Raw genomic sequence first — 20,520 nt, 5'->3', positions numbered from 1 at the left:
GAACACATGGCCACTCTATAAATACTTTGATCCAGTAATACTAGGGTCACCAGGGTCACTCAGCGGTCTCCGAGTCTCCAAAATTATACTCAGTGTGCTTCGAGAATCTGTGTGACTGAGAACCCAAACCTGGGCCGTGCTCAGGCAAAAATGCAACCATGGCTTCTAAATTATCTCCCTAGTTCTTTTTTTTTTCTTAAGTTGTTATAATAATGGAGGAGATTTTAGAATGTGACTTGGGAATAGTTCGAAATATAAACTGTGCACATTGGGGCTGGAGCGATAGTTCAGCAGGGAGAGTGCTTGCCTTGCACACCACCGACCCGAATTTGGTTCCTGGCACCCCATATTGTCCCCTGAGCACAGATGGGTATGACCCCAAACAAACACAAAGAAAGTAAATAAAATGAGAATGCACATATGCTATCCAAAGCATTTATAAATAAATAGTGAAAATATCTTAATACGTAATAGCATTCTTCACAAGAACAAGAGCTAGAAAGTTATTGACATATCCTGCCAAAGCAGTTACTTCTCAATCAAATATCTACTCAGTATATTCCAAGGGACCCAAAAAATGTGGGATGGGTGGGGACATGGCACAATACTATAGGGACAACCAGTAAGATAAAGTGACCACAGAAAGGAAGCAAAGGAAGCAAGTTTTGAAAGGCCCCACAGCCAGAGAGGCTGAGAAAAATTAGTCTAGAGACAGCTAAATAAACAATATGGTGCCATCCATGTACATGGAAAATGAGACGGATGCAGTTATTGGTATGAAAAAATGTCTGAGATAAGAAAATAAAAAGACATGCACAAAACAGTCACTTTTTTAGCATGCAAGTTATAAAATCAGTTTCCTTTTGTTTTTACTTTTGGGTTTTGGTAAGTCAGGCTTACTCCTGGTTCTTCACTCAGGGATCACTCCTGGTGAGGCTTGAGGGCCCATAGGGAATCTGGAGGTCAAACCCAAGTCAGCTATGCGTAAGACAGGTGCCCTGAACTGGACCATCTCCCTGGCCCTTAAATTCTCAAGTTTTCTTGTGAATGTCAAATAAAATTTGCCTTAATCACCTCAACTTAAACAAATTTTACTGTTCATTTATTCCTTACTGAAGATTTTATTTTACTTTCTGCATTTATAACTTTATATTTTATATGCTAAGATTTTTATTATATATTTCACCTATATGATATATAATATATATTGAAATATATAACATATATTTCACTAAGAAGATACTACACACATCGACCGAAAATTTTATATATACATATATAGATATGTCTTTTGGTTCACAAATAATCTCATAAAAACATCATGTTGTAAAACTGAATTAAAATTTCACAGAAAGACCCCACGGCTTTTCATTTCTGATTCCCTGAAGAAAAGTATTACAATGGGGCTATTCTGATACCCATCTAGGAACAGAATTAATGGATACTATCCCTTCTTTCTCAATCTCCTGGTAGGTCTCTCTCCTTCTTAATAAGGAGTAGGTATTCACTCTGTCAATTATTTATGAACACAAAATACTAATCATGAGGACAGAACCTCCCACTTACCTACAATTCCTTCCACAAATGATCACAAAAGGGTTACAAAAGGCAAACCCTCTGCTTCTCTTCAATCTTCTAATTTCCAGTGGAGAATTGCCTCCTAGTCGCTGCTGAAATTGCAAGTTGTCATTTGAAACCTCAGAATAGCTCCACGCATTGATGCTTCTGCAGTCACTCTAAGTGGAGGTTTTCTGCATGTGGGACTCGTTTGACTTTAATATGAATAGGGGTCTTGTCTAGCTTCCATAAAGCATTCTCTGTTTACAGTCATTGTCTACTAATCGTCCCGCACACAGGAGGACAGAGGGCCCCGTGGACATCACTTTAGACTTATCCTGTTGTTCCTTATATTTCACATTTGTCTCCTCCACAGGAAAATAAAAATCATTCTTCAGCCAAGGAGATATTTCTCAAATTATAGAAAAGGAGAAAATCCATTGCCTCATGAACTGCCACTGCACTGATTAAATCATTTTTATTATCTTGTGAAGAAAGTCATTTGGTTAATTCTACCGTAATTCTTAATTCTAAGAGATAACTCATAAAAATGAAGTTGATTCTTAGATTTAACCCTGCTTACAAAGAATTAATTGATTTGCCTGGCTGTGTACCCCGAAAAGGGCACCCAAATGAGTAGTGTGGTAGAGAAGAGGCATTATCCCAGGGAATGGTGAGAAAAACCTTAACAACAGCTTTTAAAAACTTAGAAAACAATTTCTTTGTAGAATTTTAAGAAGAATTAAGGTACAATTTTTAAAAAATGTGTTTGAAGGTCATCTCTGGTAAGGAGGTGTGGGGGTACTATGGGTGGGAGGAACCAGGAAGTGCTGAGTTTGAATATGGGTCTCCTGTATACCAAACACGTGCTCAACCCTCCCCTCAGCTTTAAAAAATATAGAAGTAAAAACTGACAGACATGATGGAGAAAATAGACAAAACCCACTATTATCGTTGAGCATTTCGTCCCTCTTTTTAGCATGACAGATTTAGCAGGCAGAAAATCGGTTGAAGATTGAACAGCTTACAATCAACTTGATCTACTTAGCACACAAAATATTCCATTCAACAGCAAAAAGATTCCTCTAGTTCCAGTGGGTCTTCCTAGACCTTAAAAATCATCTTAAAAGGGGCTGGAGAGATAGCACAGCGGGTAGGGCGTTTGCCTTGCACTCGGCCGACCCGGGTTCAAATCCCAGCATCCCATATGGTCCCCTGAGCACCGCCAGGGGTAATTCCTGAGTGCAGAGCCAGGAGTAACCCCTGTGCATCGCCAGGTATGACCCAAAAATGAAAAAAAAAATCATCTTAAAAGTGTACAAGGTATGCTCTCGTATCACATTGGCAATAAACTAGAATTCAATCACAGAAATACTGCTGAAAACTTCTCAAATATCTATAGACTAAACACCATGGTTTTAAATAAAACCTAGACTCTCCCCCGAAAAGGCAAGTTTCAAGATGAACACTGTAGCACTGTCTGTAGCACTGTCATCCCGTTACTGGTGGGCACCAGTAATGTCTCCATTGTGAGACTTGTTACTGTTTTGGCATATCAAATAAGCCACGGGTAGCTTGCCAGGCTCTGCCATGCGGATGGGAGACTCTCGGTAGCTTGCCGGACTCTCCAAGAGGAATTAAACCTGGGTTGGCCGAGTGGAAGGCAAATGCCCTACCCGCTGTGCTATCACTCCAGTCCAGATGAACAATAACCAAAAATACATAAATAGAATAAATTTTGTAAGGATTTTTAAATGTGTAGAATTAAACAAAAGAAGAGCTCACAAGGAAATGTGTAGCATTAAAATACATATGTTGGGGCAGATGGGGGGGTGGGGGGGAGACAGAACCTAAGTACAGTGGGTAGGGTGTTTGCCTTGCATGAGACAGATCCCACTTCGATCCCCACATCCCATATGGTCCTCTAAGCACTGCTAGGAGTAATTCCTGAGTGCAGAGACAGAAGTAACCCCTGAGCATTGCTAACCAAAAAGCCAATAAATAAATAAATAAATAAAATGCATACACTGTATGAAGAAAATCAACATTTTAAATTTTCATTTGGAAACTAGATCAAAAATGGCCTTTGAAGCCTAAATCACACAGAAGAAAAGATACAAAATTGACAGGGAATTCAATAAAATCCTAAACTGAGAGCCAACAAAAGCGACAGCTGGTTCCCTGAAAGATCAATATTATTGACAAATATCCAGTCAGGTTAAAATTGTGAACGTTAAGATGTGTCCATAGACCGAACGAGGAGTCAGTATGAAAAGACGGCAAGCCATGAACCGCTGTGTCCAATACCAGGATTTGCCAGCATACTCACTAACAATTCAAAACAAAACTGCAGGCACGTACAGAGGGAAAAGAGGATATAGGACACTGTTTCACATAGGCTGTGCTTTCTTTCTTGAAATCTGGAGAAAATAATAACAACTCTGAAGAGTCAAACATGCCTCATTTTTTCTGGATCAGTGAACAGTGTCTATCTATCTAAATATCTCTCTTTTTGTTTTTATTCAACAGAAAATGGATTCAAGACAGAATTGGATGTACCAGGCAGTGACTGCCCCAGTTTTCAGATTGCTCCCCACTTCCTCATAGCTCCCCTCTGCTGCCCAGCCAATTCCATAGGGTTATTTGTGGATCTGCTTTTGGGTGGATCTTAAGTGTTTTTTTGTTTGTTTAGTTTTAAGTAAAGACTGATTTTATTTGGAGGTTTTTTGGTAGGGGAAGGAGAGAGAAAGGGACAAAGTGACGTGCTCGAGAGAGAATGCTTCTTAGTTTAAGATAGTCCCATTTGTTTATCTGTGTTCACTTGCTTGGCCACTGGTATGCCATTTTTGGAGATACCTTTAGCTTCAATGTCATGGAGGGTTTTGCCAACCTTTTCTTCAATGTATTTTATGGACTCTGGTCTACTGTTGAGGACTTTACTCCATTTTGATCTGATTTTTGTACATGGTGTTAGGTGTTAGATCTGAGCCCATTTTTTTTTTTTTTTGCACATAGCTGTCCAGTTTTACCAGCACCATTTGTTAAAGAGACTTTCCTTGCTCCACTTCACATTTCTTGTACCTCATGGTGACTCACTAATTAAAAAAAAAGGGGGGGGGGGAACACACACTTCTCCAAAGGCAGAGAGTGAGTCTACATACCCCCCAGCATTAGATATGGAAGCATAAAAGTACACATCTCAAGAGGGGAGACTCGGACCTCAGGCGACATGTGCTTGGGCCATGTGGGCACAAGCAGCACATGGGCTCAGGCAGCACGCCCTATCTCAAAGCATCTTATGCCTACCTGATTTAATCCTCAGAGAATCCACCAGAAGGAAGTAACCCATTACTGCTCTCAAGTTCTAGATTACTAGAATGGGAACATTTACAAAGAGGTTCTAGTATATAGAAGTTCCAGGTGGGTTCTAAGTCTGGTGCAAAATTCCAGGCCCTGTCCCTGCAGCCTGGCTGCATTCAGCTCAAAGAGTTTCACAAAGATGGCCCTGACATGGCAAGAACTCAGCGGGTCACACTATTACCATTCTGGCCTTCGCTGTCATTGCTCAGAGCTGCAGAAATAAATATACTTGAAAGAACACTCCTTTAGGACAACTATGTGTATTGTTTTGTTTTATTTATTAATAACAGAAGGGTTTTTTTTTCTTTGCTCATTATGCATTTGTCTTCAAACCCGCTCTAGCAAAATGAGACACAGGTGATTTTAATTAATTGGGTGATGTTTATATTCACTGCATGTGAAATAATAAAATGTCAGTCTTGGGGAGAAGAATTTACAACTATCATTGTAAAACAGAAACAATAAAAAAAAATAAGTGTAGCCCCAATAAAAAATAAAAGAAAAACCCATTAAAAGCCTTGTGAGAATTTTTTTCAGCATATTTTTCATGTTTATACCCATACTGTACCACAATTTTGTCTTATTATTGTTGTCACTTAATGATATATTGTAAACATCTTCGCATGTCCACAGGCTCCAAAAATCTTATCTAATTAGAGCATCATATTTATTTAACGATATTTAGATGTTTTCCATGTGGCCATTACTTGTTTCATTTTATCCAACCTTAAAAAGCATTTGAGAATAAAACATTCCTTTTCCTCCACACTGGGTATCATATCCTTGAGCGAAAGTCCCAAAGTGTGACTGTCTGAAATAATCACAGAGTTGCAAGTGAAAAATAATCCGAAACCACCTCCCCCCATCTCTCCACCTCCAGCCAATTCAGGGCTACTCATCCCTCCTACTGTGCCAACATGGTCTATATTTAAATACTGTCTACTCTGCAGCAGAAACCCTCTCACCATATTAGCAAATGGTACTCAACTGATTTCTCTTGGAGAAAAATTAAGAATAATTTCATATTGGCAAGAAAATCTTTATCTTTCCCACCCAACCTATTTATTATCACTCAATGGTTTTTTTATGGTGAAAGTGAACTGCTTTTCAGATAAGTGTGTTATCACTACCATCTGTAAAGTCACTACAGAGGGTGATATGAATATAAGTTAAACTAAAATCATGCAAAGTACACGTGTAGCTTCCAGATGTTTGTTTTTAAGTAGCAGCTCAGATAAGGGTTGAAGTCAAAAATCTTGGGGTCAGTTTACTGATGTCAGTGGTTTTTAAAAACCACCATGTGCTGGCGCTTCAGAAAAAGCAAGCAACCGCCTTCAGGCATAACCTAACATTTCTTTTTCTTGAACTGTAGTGAAGTCAGTCCAAACTTTCTGGGTCTGTGGAGATGCATTCTATCGCCAGCACCAGATGACCTCACCAGCACTGCTTGGTGTGAGCCTGGTGGCGTACACCACCACTGCAGTGCACCACCCTCAAAAAGTTCCATATGCTGGGAATTTAGTTATGAGTAACGTGTACCCCTTTCCTTCAAGAGTCCAGCCCGCCATATATTCACCCCCTCAATAGAGTTTCAAATACGGGTGCAAGCATGAGTCTTACTTGTAACTGTCAGGGAGAGTAGGAAAGAACAAGGAAGTTTGTGGGGGCTCAATGTGACCTCAGACATGTTGAATTTCCAGAGACCTCCCTTTGCATCATGTCAAACAGGAAACCATTTAAATATTTGACATGGAATGTAAAAAAAAAAATAGCTAAAAGAGTGACACCTCATTTCAAGTTAGAACATAAATCATACTGCATGTTTGTGAGAATGTACGATTCTATGTTAAATTAATATAACGTCTTTCATAAATAACTATATAGCTGTTTACATGACACAAAATATGCTAGAGTGAAGATCAATTCCAATTTTTAAGACTTTAAAGCTAATGCTTATTTTGGGATTTTGAAATCACTCCATTGGGCAAGCCCACAAGCTTAGGCGCTGTGCCTGTAGTGTCCAGGGAGTACAAGAATGTTGGCGCTATCCCTTATCATCTGCAAAATGCCAGAGCAGATCACGGACGGACAGGGTGAGGCCTGCAGAGACCACTCAGAGCTCGGGGGAGCGGCAGGAAGGGGATATTGCATAAGGAATCATAGACAGCTCGGGCTCCTCTGGAAAAAGTGAGCGGAGGCAAGGATGCAGGAAAAAAAGCAGGCAATGCTGGGACCCTCTGGGACATCCAGAACTACCAGAAGAAAGGGCAGCAAGGAATGCAACCAGTCAAGGATGAAAAGAACCAGTGAGACAGTACAGGAAGTAAGGTGTTTGCTTTGCATGTGGCCAACCCCAGTTCAATCCCTCGGTCTGCATGAGGTCCCCTCAGCACCACAAGGTCACTCCTGAGCAGGGAACCAGTAAGAACCCTCGGGTACCACCAGGGGTAGTACAAACCCTCACCCTGCTTTAAAAACTAATGCATAGAAAAGTCTCTCAGATGCAGCAGAAACACTTGGCAATGGGGGGAAATGGGGAAAGGACTGAGTAACTGGAAGTGAACTCTAAGTGTTCTCAGACTCCACCCAGAGAAGCTGACTCAGACAGCCCTCAGGTGCAGAGTGCATGGAGAGGCAGAGTCTCTCATCCAGTCCTGATATGCAGATGATTAAGGAGATACGCATGACTAACACTCAAAGGCAGGTGGAGAAACACGCACATTCAAGGCCAGAGGGCAGGAACACATCCCTGGCATACACAAGAACCTGAGCTGGATCCCCAGTACTGACCACCCAGCACCTCATGCGCAGCCCTGGAGCCCCACGGGTCTGCTGGCCATGGCCTCTGCTGATCTCTGAGCACCGCCGCCGCTGGTGCAACCCTGGAAGCCTCCAGGACTGCTGGACCAAGCAGCATCCGGCTGTTGAACCTAGCCTTGAACCAGCCAGCCCAGTTCACTAGGGATCACCAGGACTGGCCGCAAGAACTGGGCTCCTAGAATACTTCTAGGAGGCACCTCCCCAGAATTTTAAGCCCAAAGACACTGAGGATTAGAATCACGTTGAGTCGGTTTAGAGTTGACTTCGAATAGCTGCAGAATAGAGGGTACCAGAAGGAGATAACGTGGGCAGCATCCTGGCCACTGGAGAAGACATACTCTGGCTAGTGAGAGTGAAACCTGAGCCAGAATCCAGACTAGACATGCTCCTGGACAGTCCATGGGGGAGCGCTGGTTTCTGTATCTCCGGAGCCAGCAGGTCCTCTAGAAGGGGAAAGAGCTCCAACGAGCTCTTAATGATGTCTCAACAACTCTCTAAATCGTTGTTTCCAAAGTGGGCCACACCACTTCTGCAGAGGGAAGGACACTGGAACTATCCAAGGGAGCAGTAGTTGCCTTGAAAGCAATTGCAGGGGGCACTTTGGCACTCAGCTTGTTTTGTTTAAAGAAAATAGATTTCCAGTGGAATGTTGAGTAATTGGAGGGCTGGGGTGAACTCTCTGCTCAGGACCATCAGTCTCAGGGTAAAACACTAGTTTCATACGTAATTTTTAAATTCTCTGTTATTCACGTACTCTTGAAGGTAAGGCAAGAAAAATTAATTTTAAGAATAAAGGCAAGGGCTGGAGCAATAGCACAGTGAGTAGGGCGTTTGCCTTGCACGTGGCCAACCTGGGTTCGGTTCCCAGCATCCCGTATGGTCACCCCAGCACTGCCAGGAGTAATTCCTAAGTGCAGAGCCAAGAGGAACCCCTGTGCATCACCGGGTGTGACCCAAAATTCAAAAAAAAAAAGAGAAGGGGCTGGAGCGATAGCACAGCGGGTAGGGCGTTTGCCTTGCACGCGGTCGACCCGGGTTCGAATCCCAGCATCCCATATGGTCCCCTGAGCAGCGCCAGGAGTAATTCCTGAGTGTAGAACCAGGAGCAACCCCTGTGCATCGCCGGGTGTGACGCAAAAAAAAAAAAAAAAAAAAAAAAAAGAGAATAAACGCAAAATAAAATCATTTCAACACGAATCAAGAAAATTGTTATTCCTAAGAGTTGTTTGTCTCATGACAGCTTCAAAACCCAAAGCGTCTACACTCCGGGCAGCTCTCCCTGGAGACCAGTCATGGATCAAGCATTCATGAGCCCCGTAGGGCAGAGACTATCTCCCAACAGCCAAGCCCTGATGCCCATTACCCTCTGCCTGTTTGGTACTGCTGCGCAGGGAGACAGTCCTGCTCCCAAAGATAAAAGCCCGTGAACACACAGGCTTATCAGCCGCGCCAGCAGAATAGGGCCCGAGGACTGGATTCGTGGTTTCCACATCCTCTTGCAGAAGGACTGGGCCCACTCACTGCACATAGCCAGCGACGGAGAGAAAACAAGGTCACTGTCAAGGAAGCAGGGCTGCTGGCCAAAGGGAAAGTGTCCCCAGAAGCGATTAGAGTCTCTGCAGATAAGATCCGTTTGCCTAGGCCATTCCACGGCCAGAACAGCACATTCGCTGAAAAACAGTGAAAACATTTCCTCCTGAGAGTATTTTATTCACAGCTGCCTGTTTCATAGCCTGGTACCTGGCTTAGGGTGGGAGCCCCATAAATCACCACGGAGCATATTAAACACTTTGGGCAGGCATGGCTTGTTTTCTTGTCATTTGCTTTATTGTGCTTTTCAGATGTACTGTGTTTTTTTTACCAATTTGAGAATCGTGGCAAGCGTGTATTGCTTTGGTGCCATTTTTTCCAAAAAGCATGTGTTCCCTCTGTGTCTTTATCACATTTAATTAAGGCATATACATTGGTTTTCTTTTCGTCAACATTATGTTATTGCACACTTAACAGACTACAAAATCGTAAGTTACATAGAACTTTTCTATGCACCAGGAAACAAAAAAAAAAATAAATGATGTGATGTGCTTTATTGTGCTATAGCATGGAACCAAATCAACTCTTCTAGGTGTGCCTGAGCCTTAAATTTTGAGCGACTCACAAACAGATGAAATTTGGAGTAAGCCATATTGTTGGAATGAAAGGGATCTTCCTGTTCCAGCTTAGGCTTTTTACCAGAATGAAATTGGAATATATATATATATATATATATATATATATATATATATATATATATTTCAGAAGCCAGAAGTCTCCAAGATTAAGAATTGAAGCTTTAGTACAACAGGCAGGGCAATAGCTTGCATGTGCCTAACTCAGGTTGCTCCCTGGACCCTCATACACTTCTCTGAGCCCTCTAGAAGTGATGGCTGAATACAGAGCCAGGAGTAAGTCCAGAGCACAGTGAGATGAGTCTCACCCCACCCCGCCCACCCCAAAACAACAAGTCTCCAAGATTAATAACTGCCCAGTTGATGAAACTACCTTGTAGAGAAGACTCCCCCGACCTGTCTTCCTTTTTTTTTTTCCTTTTCTTTTTGGGTCACACCCGGTGATGCACAGGAGTTACTCCTGGCTCTGCACTCAGAAATTACCCCTGGCGGTGCTCAGGGGACCATATGGGGTGCTGGGAATCGAACCCGGGTCGGCCGCGTGCAAGGCAAACGCCCTACCCACTGTGCTATTGCTCCAGCCCCCTGTCTTCCTTTTTTAACTCACCTCCCATATACCTAATCCTGAACCTGCCCTGAATCTTCTGTACCAAGAAGCTGCTGCCAAAACACACAAAACAATGAAAAATGAGACTGAGAATCTGAAATGTCTTTGAAGGAAAAAGGTGTCAGCTAAATTCAACAAATATCTGTCACATACCTACTGTGTGCTTCACCCAGTGTCGGGTGCTCACGAGATAAATGGAAAAGACCGCATTATGAATTTCTCACTCTTACCACACCCAAACTTACAAAGGTTCATGGAGACTCTGCTGTGCTTACACTAGATTGCCACAACAAAAGAATACTTTAACCACGTGCACATGGATGGGCACCTCATCAGGCATGGAGGCATGCCTTTCAAAGAAGTGTAGGTGAAGCATCAAGGAGAGAGAAGAGGGGTTAAGAGAGAACATACAGCTGCATGTGGCTAACCCTAGTTCAATACCCCAAAGCACATGGCCCCCTGAGCATCACTGGGCACAGTCCTGGTGGCCAGCTGTCTTCTACAAGTCCCACAAGGCCCAAAAACACCACATCCTTGGGCCCTTCCATTTCTGGGGGAATGAGGGAGTTGGTTTGGGTTTTTGGAGGAGTTTGGGGCCAACCTTCGTGGTTTTTAAGGCCTGTTCCTGGCTATTTGTTCAATAGTGACCCCCTTGCCAGGAATTTAAATGAGGGCCATGGCATCTGTGGTAACCCTTACCTCCCCTCCTGTCTCTCCAGCCCACAGACCCTCACACTGAAATTCTAGCTTTGGCAGGTTGAGAATTGTCTGTGGGTGTCTGGGGCGGTATCTGGGAGACACCCTCAGTTTTCCCAAACTAGAAGAGCAGATGCGAGCTGCAAAAGCAATTTATTAAAGCCCAACTGGTTCAGAGTTACCAGAGTGGGATACCCAGTCCTCTCTAGGTCATCCTCCTCCTTCCTGCAGCCTCTGACCTCATCAACTCCCCAGCCCCAGCTCTGGCTTCTGTAGGAGATACAGAGAGAGAAGGTCAGGCACTCTCGGAAAAGTCTGTCTCTCCTCACAGAAAGGGATGGACGTAGCTGGCACCGACTTCTCTCTTGCTGCCTCAAACACAGATGGGTATTAGAACTCAGAGCAAGCCTCTGCAGCCATGGGGCAAGCAGCGTTAGGGCCATGGAGCCTGCTCAGGGTGCTGGGGAAAGTGAGGAGAACCTGGTTTTTTAAGAACACCACAGAGTAGCGGCAGCAAAGCCGCCCCCACCCCCCGCCTACATCCCAAGTCTACTTGCTCACATCATTCTTTGCTCAAATATGTAGTAACATAAAAATATATACCTAGAACTGCTGATGTGTACAGTGCGGGTTAAACTCTTTCCCCACCCCCAAACTACGCCGAAGGTACCCTCAGTACCTGTGGAGGGGACTTCATTAGGATACTGCAAATGATCAGGGTGTGATTCATACTATGTCCCATATGCTCCAACTTGACAATTTAAAGGCCACTTTCCCCTTTCTTATTCCATTGGGATTACAGTGGCCAAAAATTCCAACACGATTCATTTTTTTGATACTTTTTTAAAAAATTGTTTAATGGGGCCACAGCAAATGGTGCTCAGGGCTTACTCCTGGCTCTCTCCTCAGGGAACTCTCCTGGTGGGTTCAGGGGACATTCATGGTGCCGGGGATTATACCCTAAAATCATTTTTTTGGAGACTGAGAGAAGTCTCAAGACTCTGGAAGCCACCACGAGAGTGCAAGAGGCTGGAGCACACCCTTTGCGAGCAGAAGCCCCAAGTCCAACCCCTGGTATTAGATGTTCCCCTGAGCTTCAGGAGGAGCAATCCCCAAGCACCAAGGCAGGAAGAGCTCTCTATCACTGCCAGGTGTGGCCCCCAACTAAAAAAACAAAAAAGCATCAACAGATCATATGTCTGGTGATGATCAGCTTCCTGGCCCATAAAACAACTTCTCTTCACTGTCTCCTCTCATGGAAGGAAGGGCGAGGGGTTCTCTGGGTCTCCTTCATTGGGGCACAAACCCCTTTCCCAAGGGCTTTACTCTTGTGACTTAGTCACCTTCCAAAGTCCCACTTCCAAATACCAACTCTTTGGAGATTTGATCACCACCCATGGATTTTCCAGGACACAAGCATGCAGCCCATAACATCACCCCGAAGCAAGGGAACAACTGGGAAGAGAAGTTATCAAGGAGCAAGACTGGGAATAGGGAAGAGAAGACAAAACAGAGGTCATTCTTTGAGTCCCTCCCCGCTCCTGCCTTCTCTGCTAAAGTAATAAGGATATTATTCTCTCATCACTATGAGCCACGATCACCCTTGTGTGGCCTTTAGCCACCAGAATGCATCAGCTCTCAAGGCCCGTGGCTCATGCTTCATGGACACACACAATGGGAACAGTACTGTGAGCTCTACCACACAGCTCGCTCTGTGTCATCCCCACCAGGGCCAAGGAGTGTCTCAATGGCTGCAAGTGATAAAGAAGAAAGAAACAACATTCCGCCAGCTAATTCAAATGCTGACAGTCTTCTGGAAGCTAATTTATTCCATTGTCCTGGGACCATTATTGGACACAGCATGGATTTCCAAGAAGCATTGGGGCCACCTGGAAAAATGAATTGATGGGACTATTAGTTTCCTGATGTGCTCTATAGGAAGCCGCCAGCCAGCCCCTCGGGTCTCGGCAAGTCTGCTGCTCTTGCACACACCTAGATCAGTGTTTTCAAATGGGAATGATACAAGGACCACTATGGGGGCTAGCATGATCAGGAACGGCAGTAGTAGCATTTGGGAGTGCAATTTGGGATCCTTTCTATTTGCTCACTTAAAGACGGTTGATTTTTCTAAAAATGGGTCATAAGTCAAATCATTTTGGAGACCTGCCCTTATTAATTTTGAGTGATATGAACTGACATCATCGTTGAGCACCCTGTGTTCAGGAACAGGTGGTTTTAATTTTTGGAGGGAGGAGAGCTTTTGGGTCACATCTGGCGGTGTTCAGGGCTTACTTCTGGCTCTGTATGCAGCGATAACTCCTGGCCAGGCTTGGGGACCATATGGGGTGCCGAGGATAGAATCCAAATCAGCCACATGCAAGAAAGTGCCCTATCTGCTGTACTGTCACTCCGGTCTCTGAGTTTCGTTTTTAACAGATTGGGGGTGTAGTAGTGGCATTGAGGAGGAGGGAAGCTTCCCAAACACGGCTGAGGGCTGAGGAGGCCTGCAGGCACACAGCAATCCATTCTCTGTCACTTAGGTCCTGAGGAAGTACAGGAGGTCACAACCAACTATGTTTGAGGGCCTGGGACCACAGCACTCAAGGGGACTGCCTTAACCCTTCTACCATCTTTCCAGTCCCGATTTCTCAGAGGCAGAGAAGATGCAGACTTGTAATTACTCTACATGTGCTTCCGAGCACCCTGGGAGCTACTATTCAGTCTCCACATAAGGGTCATCCGAATCAACAGCATCAGTGTGCTTCGCCTGGCAAATACTCATTCAGGAAGCTCTGACCATCTCCCTAGCAGCTTAGTCTTACTGCCCTTAGAAAGATCCAGAATCGTAAGGCAGGGCAAGCTCACCTCAACTCTCTGTCCTGTGGGTCTGACCACCAGCCTAACCCCTACCACCCCAAGAGCAAGTCCTGCTGGCCAGTGCCCATAACTTCTCCAGAGTGCAGCAGCCTGCGCCCTCTTCAAAGTCTCCCCACTTGCTTTGATCATTTCTTCAACAGAGTTCATGACACAAGCTGGACAGACACTTCACCCCCATGGGTCACTGCCCCTTACCACTTGCTGGAACTGGTTATCCAGGTGAAAGGTCCACTTCTCCTGTCTCATCCCAGTCACATGACCACCCTAGCCAGTTCTCGCCAGGCAGGCCCACCGTGACACTGCTTTCACCACAACCTGTCCTCCCAGACTATCAAAGTCTTCCTCCAAACCACCAGGATTTTAGGCATCAGTCTTCACCCCCAGCCCCTGCCAGGATCCAAGCCCAGGGAATGTTCCCAGTTCCTCTGTGCTCAACGCCATACACTTCCCCGTGGCACAGCACTGTGATCCAACCTTGCAAAGAAAGAACCCCGTCTCTCGCTGCGCTCCATCGTAATGGAATATAGGATGCAAACTCTAATTCCATCTCCTTAATGACAAGCTGCTCCAGAGTTCCTCTTGTATTCAACCACTGAACAAGTCTTCATTTGGAAAGAGTGTGATATGTACACCGGGAATACAAAATTGAACATGTCCCTGCCCTTGTAAAGCTTGCGTAGAGGAAATTAAGGCAGTTCATAAGTCACTAAAATTAGAGAGTTGAAGTGAAATGGCAGGTTTTGAAACAATGCAAGGGAAGCACATGGTAAAGATCCTTCCCTACCTGGAGAAAGAAGGGAGAGCGCACAGCCTCTGAATAGTGGCGCCTGGCCCCATCCTAGTTTGCACTTCTGTGGCCCTTTCCTCCACGCTTCCTCTCCACATCTGCAAGGGGTCAGCCAGCACCAGGTAAGGTGACCTCCACGATCCCCCATTTTTGGATTCTATCTCTTTAAGACAAAAGCAACGTCTGTGTGGAGCCTGGAGGGATCATTAGGAATTTGGCACGGAGATGATGGGAGCACGTTCCAGGGCATAATTTAGAGACTGTTTATGGAGATCAGCACTGGAAAGACAGGCTGGAGCCAAGGGATGAAGCCTCCGGAAAGCTCAACAAAAGCCCCCCGTTGCTTCTGCCTCAGCTCTGTTTCTTAGCACGGAAGTGACAAGGTCAGTGGGGAGAAAGGTGAGGAGCATGAGTGGGGACCACGGAGTGTCCTATGGAAATGACTTTTAATTGCATTGATTCTGGCTTTCGTATGAATACCCATTTAAGAGAATATTGGAACTTGAGGACAAAGATGCCTCCCATCACAGAAGTCTGCCTACTTCTCGAAGTAGTTGACCTGTCTACCACCAGGGGACACTGAGCCAGAGGCTGTCCTTCCCTCAGGGGCATTGGGCAATGGCTTCATACAAACCAGCCCACAAGGACCAGTCTGTGGGACCCAAACAGCAGCTCTCACATTCCCTGTTTTCCAGTAAGGGACAGTTCGTTAGGTGTCTGCTAGACGGAGATGTGGGTCTGCACAGTGCACCTCTCTCCAGCTCACCTTAAGGGGCCAGTGCCCCCGAATCAAAGACGCGCCAAAGGATTGCTTGAAAACAGGCTTGTGGGAAGCCAAAAATATCCAAGAAAAACCCTATTTTAGAAAGTTGTCCCTGGACAGATAGAAAACCCTGTTGACCCAGTTGCTCCTGGGAGACACCCTGTCAGTCTTCACTTTTTAGTCTGGGAGTCCTTGCCCAGGCCGCAGTGCCTCTGCGCTCCAATTTTTACCCACAGAGCAATGCTGTGGGAACAGAAATTAGGAAACCTAGAGCTAGTACATCCCTCCTTGGACTAGCTTCCAGCTCGGAGCTTCTCAACTCTAAGTTGTGGGTTGGGGAGTCACCAGTCTAGCTCAGGGACTTTGAAGATCTTCCTGGATTGTAAAATCAGCGATTGCCACACAGGACTGGTTCCTCCCATCTTCTGGTCCAGAGAGCAGAACTCAGGGCAGTAGGGGAGGCAGTGAAGGGAATACTTGTAGAGACGGTCTCCAAAAGAGAACAGTGAAAATTCTGTCACTAGCAACTGTTATACCCCAGAATCGTGATCTGAATTGTGAAGAGATGCCTGGCCCACCTTCAAATGGGACAGGGAGAGTTCTCTGAGAACTGGCTCAGCCCCACTGTGCGAGCTGGCAGGTCCTGCCTATCCAGGCAGTTCCTTCTTGCCCAGAATCTGACCTTGACTCTCCAATTTGTTTGGCTAATTTGAATTCATCCTTCAAGTGCCAGTCAGCCTCGCTGGCTTCAGCAGGAAGACTGCTCACCTTGCTGGCCTGCTCTGCACACACTGGCTACTGTTAGCACCACTGCTACAAGCACTGGCTGCCACCCCAGCGGAGAGCTCGCTCAAGGTCACAGACCAGACCCTTTTCTAGAAGACTCTAAGCTCAACACCAGGATTCAACATGGGCCAGGTGTGTGGCCTTGTACAGTGGAATGCTTCTTGCTCACTTTCCTCTGGAAACTGAAGACGGTGACAGTATTTGTCTTGTGTGGCCATCCATGGAATGTCAGTCATCAGGCAGAGACTTCCTCTCAGCACCTTGCTAATGAGAAATGCTAAATGAATGCAAACAGTGCCTTCCTCTCTCCACTGCCAAGCGAGGAGACGATCAAATAAATTGACAACTTCTTCATGCCATCCAGGAACTTCTCAAACAATGCATTCAGTTGGTCAACTTCCTCCTCAAAGCGCTGCTCTGCTTTTTCATAAGCCACCCAGGAGACAGGATTCGGTTTAGCAATTAGATTCCAGGGCTGAAGGGATGGGGGAGATTTGCAGAGAATGAAACCCCCTTCAAAGCCCCATCACTTAAGGTATCATTTTTGAGAAAAGCCGTTCTTTGGAAAGTATTTAAAGACTTTCATTTTTTCTTAAAAAAAAAAAAAAAGAAAGAGAAGAAACACCTTACCGTGTTTGCATTTCATTAGTTGGGCAATGGTGATTCTCCTGGAAAATACCATTAAAGTAGCACTTTTTTAATATATATAAATTTCAGGAATCTGGAGGTCTTTTAGGCCAACCCAAAGTCACAGAACTGAATCTGAACATTGTACAAACTCTGTCCTTCAGCCCTAATCCCCAGCGGGTATGTGAACATTTGCTTCCATTTAATTTCATCTAATTAAGAAAAGGTATTCGTGTGTGTCAGTAATGCAGAAACAAAGGAGAGGCAGGCTGGTCCCAGAAAATGATGACCTCAAATGATTTCACTCGTCTTAAAGAAAGGCACCTTCAACGGAGCTCTTGGCTCGCCAACGTAGGGAAGCTCCCCAGGCGAATATGGAAGAGGCTCGTCTTCCTGAACAGCATTCCATTCTATTCATAGCCTTTGGGCTGCCTTTGATGGCAAGCACCCCAGGAATCTAAGGGCACCTTGTCTGACCAGATGCCCTGGAAAAGTCTGAGGTCCCAGAATCATCCTGAGCAGTCCCAAAGCATCAGGCAACAGGGCAGCTGACAAGTCCACACTCTTCAGGTCCCGTGCACAGTGAGACAAAGAAGGGCAGGACTTGAAAGAGCTCAAACCAGACCCAGCAGCCTCAGCCCTGCATGGGCCTGGCCTGAGCATCTCAGTCCTCTGAGTCCACAATGTCCTCGAGGTCACAATGCATGGGGTGTGGGGGACAGTGCCTGGTGGGATGACCATGTGAGTCAGTCCCTGAACAGGCCTCTGGTCTCTCCTCCTGGAGATAGAGGCTCTCAAGAGGGAGGAGAAATGTGCACCCAGGAAGGTCATAGGGTCTAATTAAGAACCACAACGGGGGGAGAAGCAGGTGACACGCTCCTGCCTTGTGGCCCTGCCTCTGTCTCGCTGTCTGGAGGCATGGACTGGTCACCCTGTGCAGGTCAGCAGCTACTCTGAACAGTGTGTGAGGTCTCTGGAGTGATGTACCCTGGCCGCAGGGAAGATTTGGGTGCAGTGGGTCACACACCGGCCAACCCCGGGTGCTTATTTACCCTTACAAAGTGAATGAATTTCCAAGTGCTCCCAATTTTCAAAAACCCCATCTGTGCCTCCCCCAGCAGTGCCGGCTGACTCATGGGCCAGGCTGCAGCTCTCTGCTCCCCAGCTCTGGAGTTTCCCCGTTCAAGGCGACTGACTTCAGCATCAGGACCTCTTTAGGCTCATGAGCGTTAATCCTCCGGTTCTCATGCATCTGGAAAATGCCCCTCCCATTCAAAGGAGTTAGTTGCAGTGCATTTTGCTCACACGGAGCTCAATCCATGCAGAACCCTCTGCTGAGGGGAAGGTGGAAGCCCACAAGGATAAAAAAGGGGGGTCTGACCAAACCCCCTGGCTCCATCTTCTCAGGACACCCCCTTATTCCCTGCACAACAGTTTTCACCCCCATTCACTCTCCTCCTTCCCAACCACCACTGCCCACTGCCAAACTCTTAGCCTAGAGCTCACAGCTGTCATTATTTGTCCCCATCTGACCTCACTGGGCATATGTCTTTGCACTTTTGCCCAAAAAGAAAAAGAAAAAAGAAATCAGGGAAAAGAGAAAAAGAAATCGAATTTACAAGGCACTGTAAGTATGTGATTCACACCAAGTTTCCTTCTGGTCCCGGGGAGGGGAAGGGATTGTTCAGAGAGGGGCACTTGGACCACAGTTGTGTGGGAAAGTTCCCCCACCTGCACCTGGAGCTCGTACCCGGCTGGACTAAGCAGTTCTTTCTACACAGGACCCCCCAACTCCAAACAACCTCCAAACAACCAGCTCCACCTCAAGCCTGGATCAGTACTCCGTCCTCCTAAAGCATTTGAGATCGCCAGTTCCCTTCTGTGCACCCTCCACACCCCCACCCAAAGCACCACTGATCCATGGGCCACCCCACGGCCAGGCTCCCCAGAGTCTGTGGGCAGCGGTCCCTGGAAAGCACACTCTGCTTCACTGCGGGAGGTCTGGCTCTCCCAGAGCACAAACCGGAACTGCTGTGAGAGGTGAGGTACAGGGTCCACTAGGGAATAGTCCCTGTGAAGGCTTGATTTCAATTCTCAGCAGGCTTGGGCTTGGGACAAGCCAAGCTAGCAATGGTCACTGGATTATTTTATTATTATTATTATTATTATTGCTGTTGATGTCATTATTAGTCATGGGGGATCAGGGAGACAATCAAGAAACTTCTGGAGTGACCCACTACGACCGGTTTGTGGGGGATCATTAAGGTACCAAAAGTAAACCCTGGTTTGCCTCCCACTGGAAGCCTCCAGGTTTTTGCAGGGGGGGGGCCCTGGGCAGCCTCCAACCAGGCTTGCCCAAGAGGCTGAAGCCCCGGACGCGCGGTTTCATGCAGCTGGGAAGTCATTGCTCACTGCTCCGAGAGCAGAGTAAGCGAAAGGAACTCTCCCCGCCACACACGCGCGCGCACACACACACACACACACACACACACACACACACACACACACACACACACACACACGCACACACGCACACACGCACACACCTGCACAGCACCCGTCAGCTAGCAGGCAGAGAGGGGCTGGTGCTGGCGGGGAGGAAGCCGGCGGGCAGCGCAGTTCCCCGGGGCGCGGGGCTGCGCGGAGCTGGTGGCCAGGCAGCCGGCCAACTCCCGCCAGCCTGACCTTCCCGCCGCCTCCCGGCGCCCCCGCGGACCGTCCTTTCCCAGGCGAGCGCCGCGCCGCGTCCGCGGGCGGCCCCAGCACCCCATCCCGGAGAGGCGGCTGCAGAGGGCACCGGGTCCCGGGCTCGTCCCGAGCGCCCCCGGCTCTCTCGGGTCCCCGAGTGGCCGCAGGGAACAGGGGGACGGTGGAGGGGGCAGGGGGTTGCCCACCCGAAGAGCCGTCCCCAGGATCCGAGCCCCGCGGGATGCAAGGGGGTGCCGGGGGTCCCAGACCCGGCCGGCCGAGCCCCGGCCCCTCGCGGCGCCCCCCGCGGCCGCGCCCCGCTCGCGGTGATGCCCACACAAAGGGACGCGCGCGTCACCCACCTGGTCCCGCGCGGCCGGGGCGCTGACTCGGCGCAGAACGCGGATCCGGGCTCGGCCGCCTGGTGCTCGCCCGCCGCCCGCCGCCCGCGCCCCGCGCCCGCCTCGCAGCCGCCCTTTATTCCCTGCCCGCCCTCGAGCCGGGGCGCGCGGCCGTCCGGGGGGAGAGTGGGCGGCGGCGGCCGAGCAGCACAAAGACGCGGGGCGCCAAGGCTCGGCCCCGAGCGCCCCCGCCCGGCCCGCAGCGCCCCCTGCCGCCCGCCCGCCGTCAGAGCCGCGCCCCGCCCTGGGGCCGCGCAGGCCGGCCAAGGGACCCAGGCATTCCCCCCAACCCTCTACCCCGGGTCCCGGGGATCCTGGCTCTGAGGGTTTCCCAGACAACGCAAATGAGAAAGGGAAAGATGAACCAATTGGGAGAGAAGTGACTC

The 20,520-nt window shown here is 47.4% G+C and overlaps 1 protein-coding gene across 1 annotated transcript in view; it reads right to left on the bottom strand.

Moving 5' to 3' along the window:
- The window catches only part of RNF144A (ring finger protein 144A), a 140,762-nt gene extending 120,476 nt beyond the window's left edge, over positions 1-20,286 (bottom strand). The window contains exon 1 of the mRNA XM_055120859.1: positions 20,096-20,286. The gene's annotated coding sequence lies outside the window, so the exon portion shown is untranslated. The remainder of the gene's footprint in view (positions 1-20,095) is intronic.
- Between the last annotated feature and the right edge of the window lie 234 nt (positions 20,287-20,520).

The sequence above is a fragment of the Sorex araneus genome, chromosome X (assembly GCF_027595985.1).
Source record: "Sorex araneus isolate mSorAra2 chromosome X, mSorAra2.pri, whole genome shotgun sequence".
Taxonomy (NCBI): Eukaryota; Metazoa; Chordata; class Mammalia; order Eulipotyphla; family Soricidae; genus Sorex; species Sorex araneus.
The sequence above is the reverse complement of the archived record's forward strand: the minus strand, read 5'-3'. Positions and strand labels throughout refer to the sequence as shown.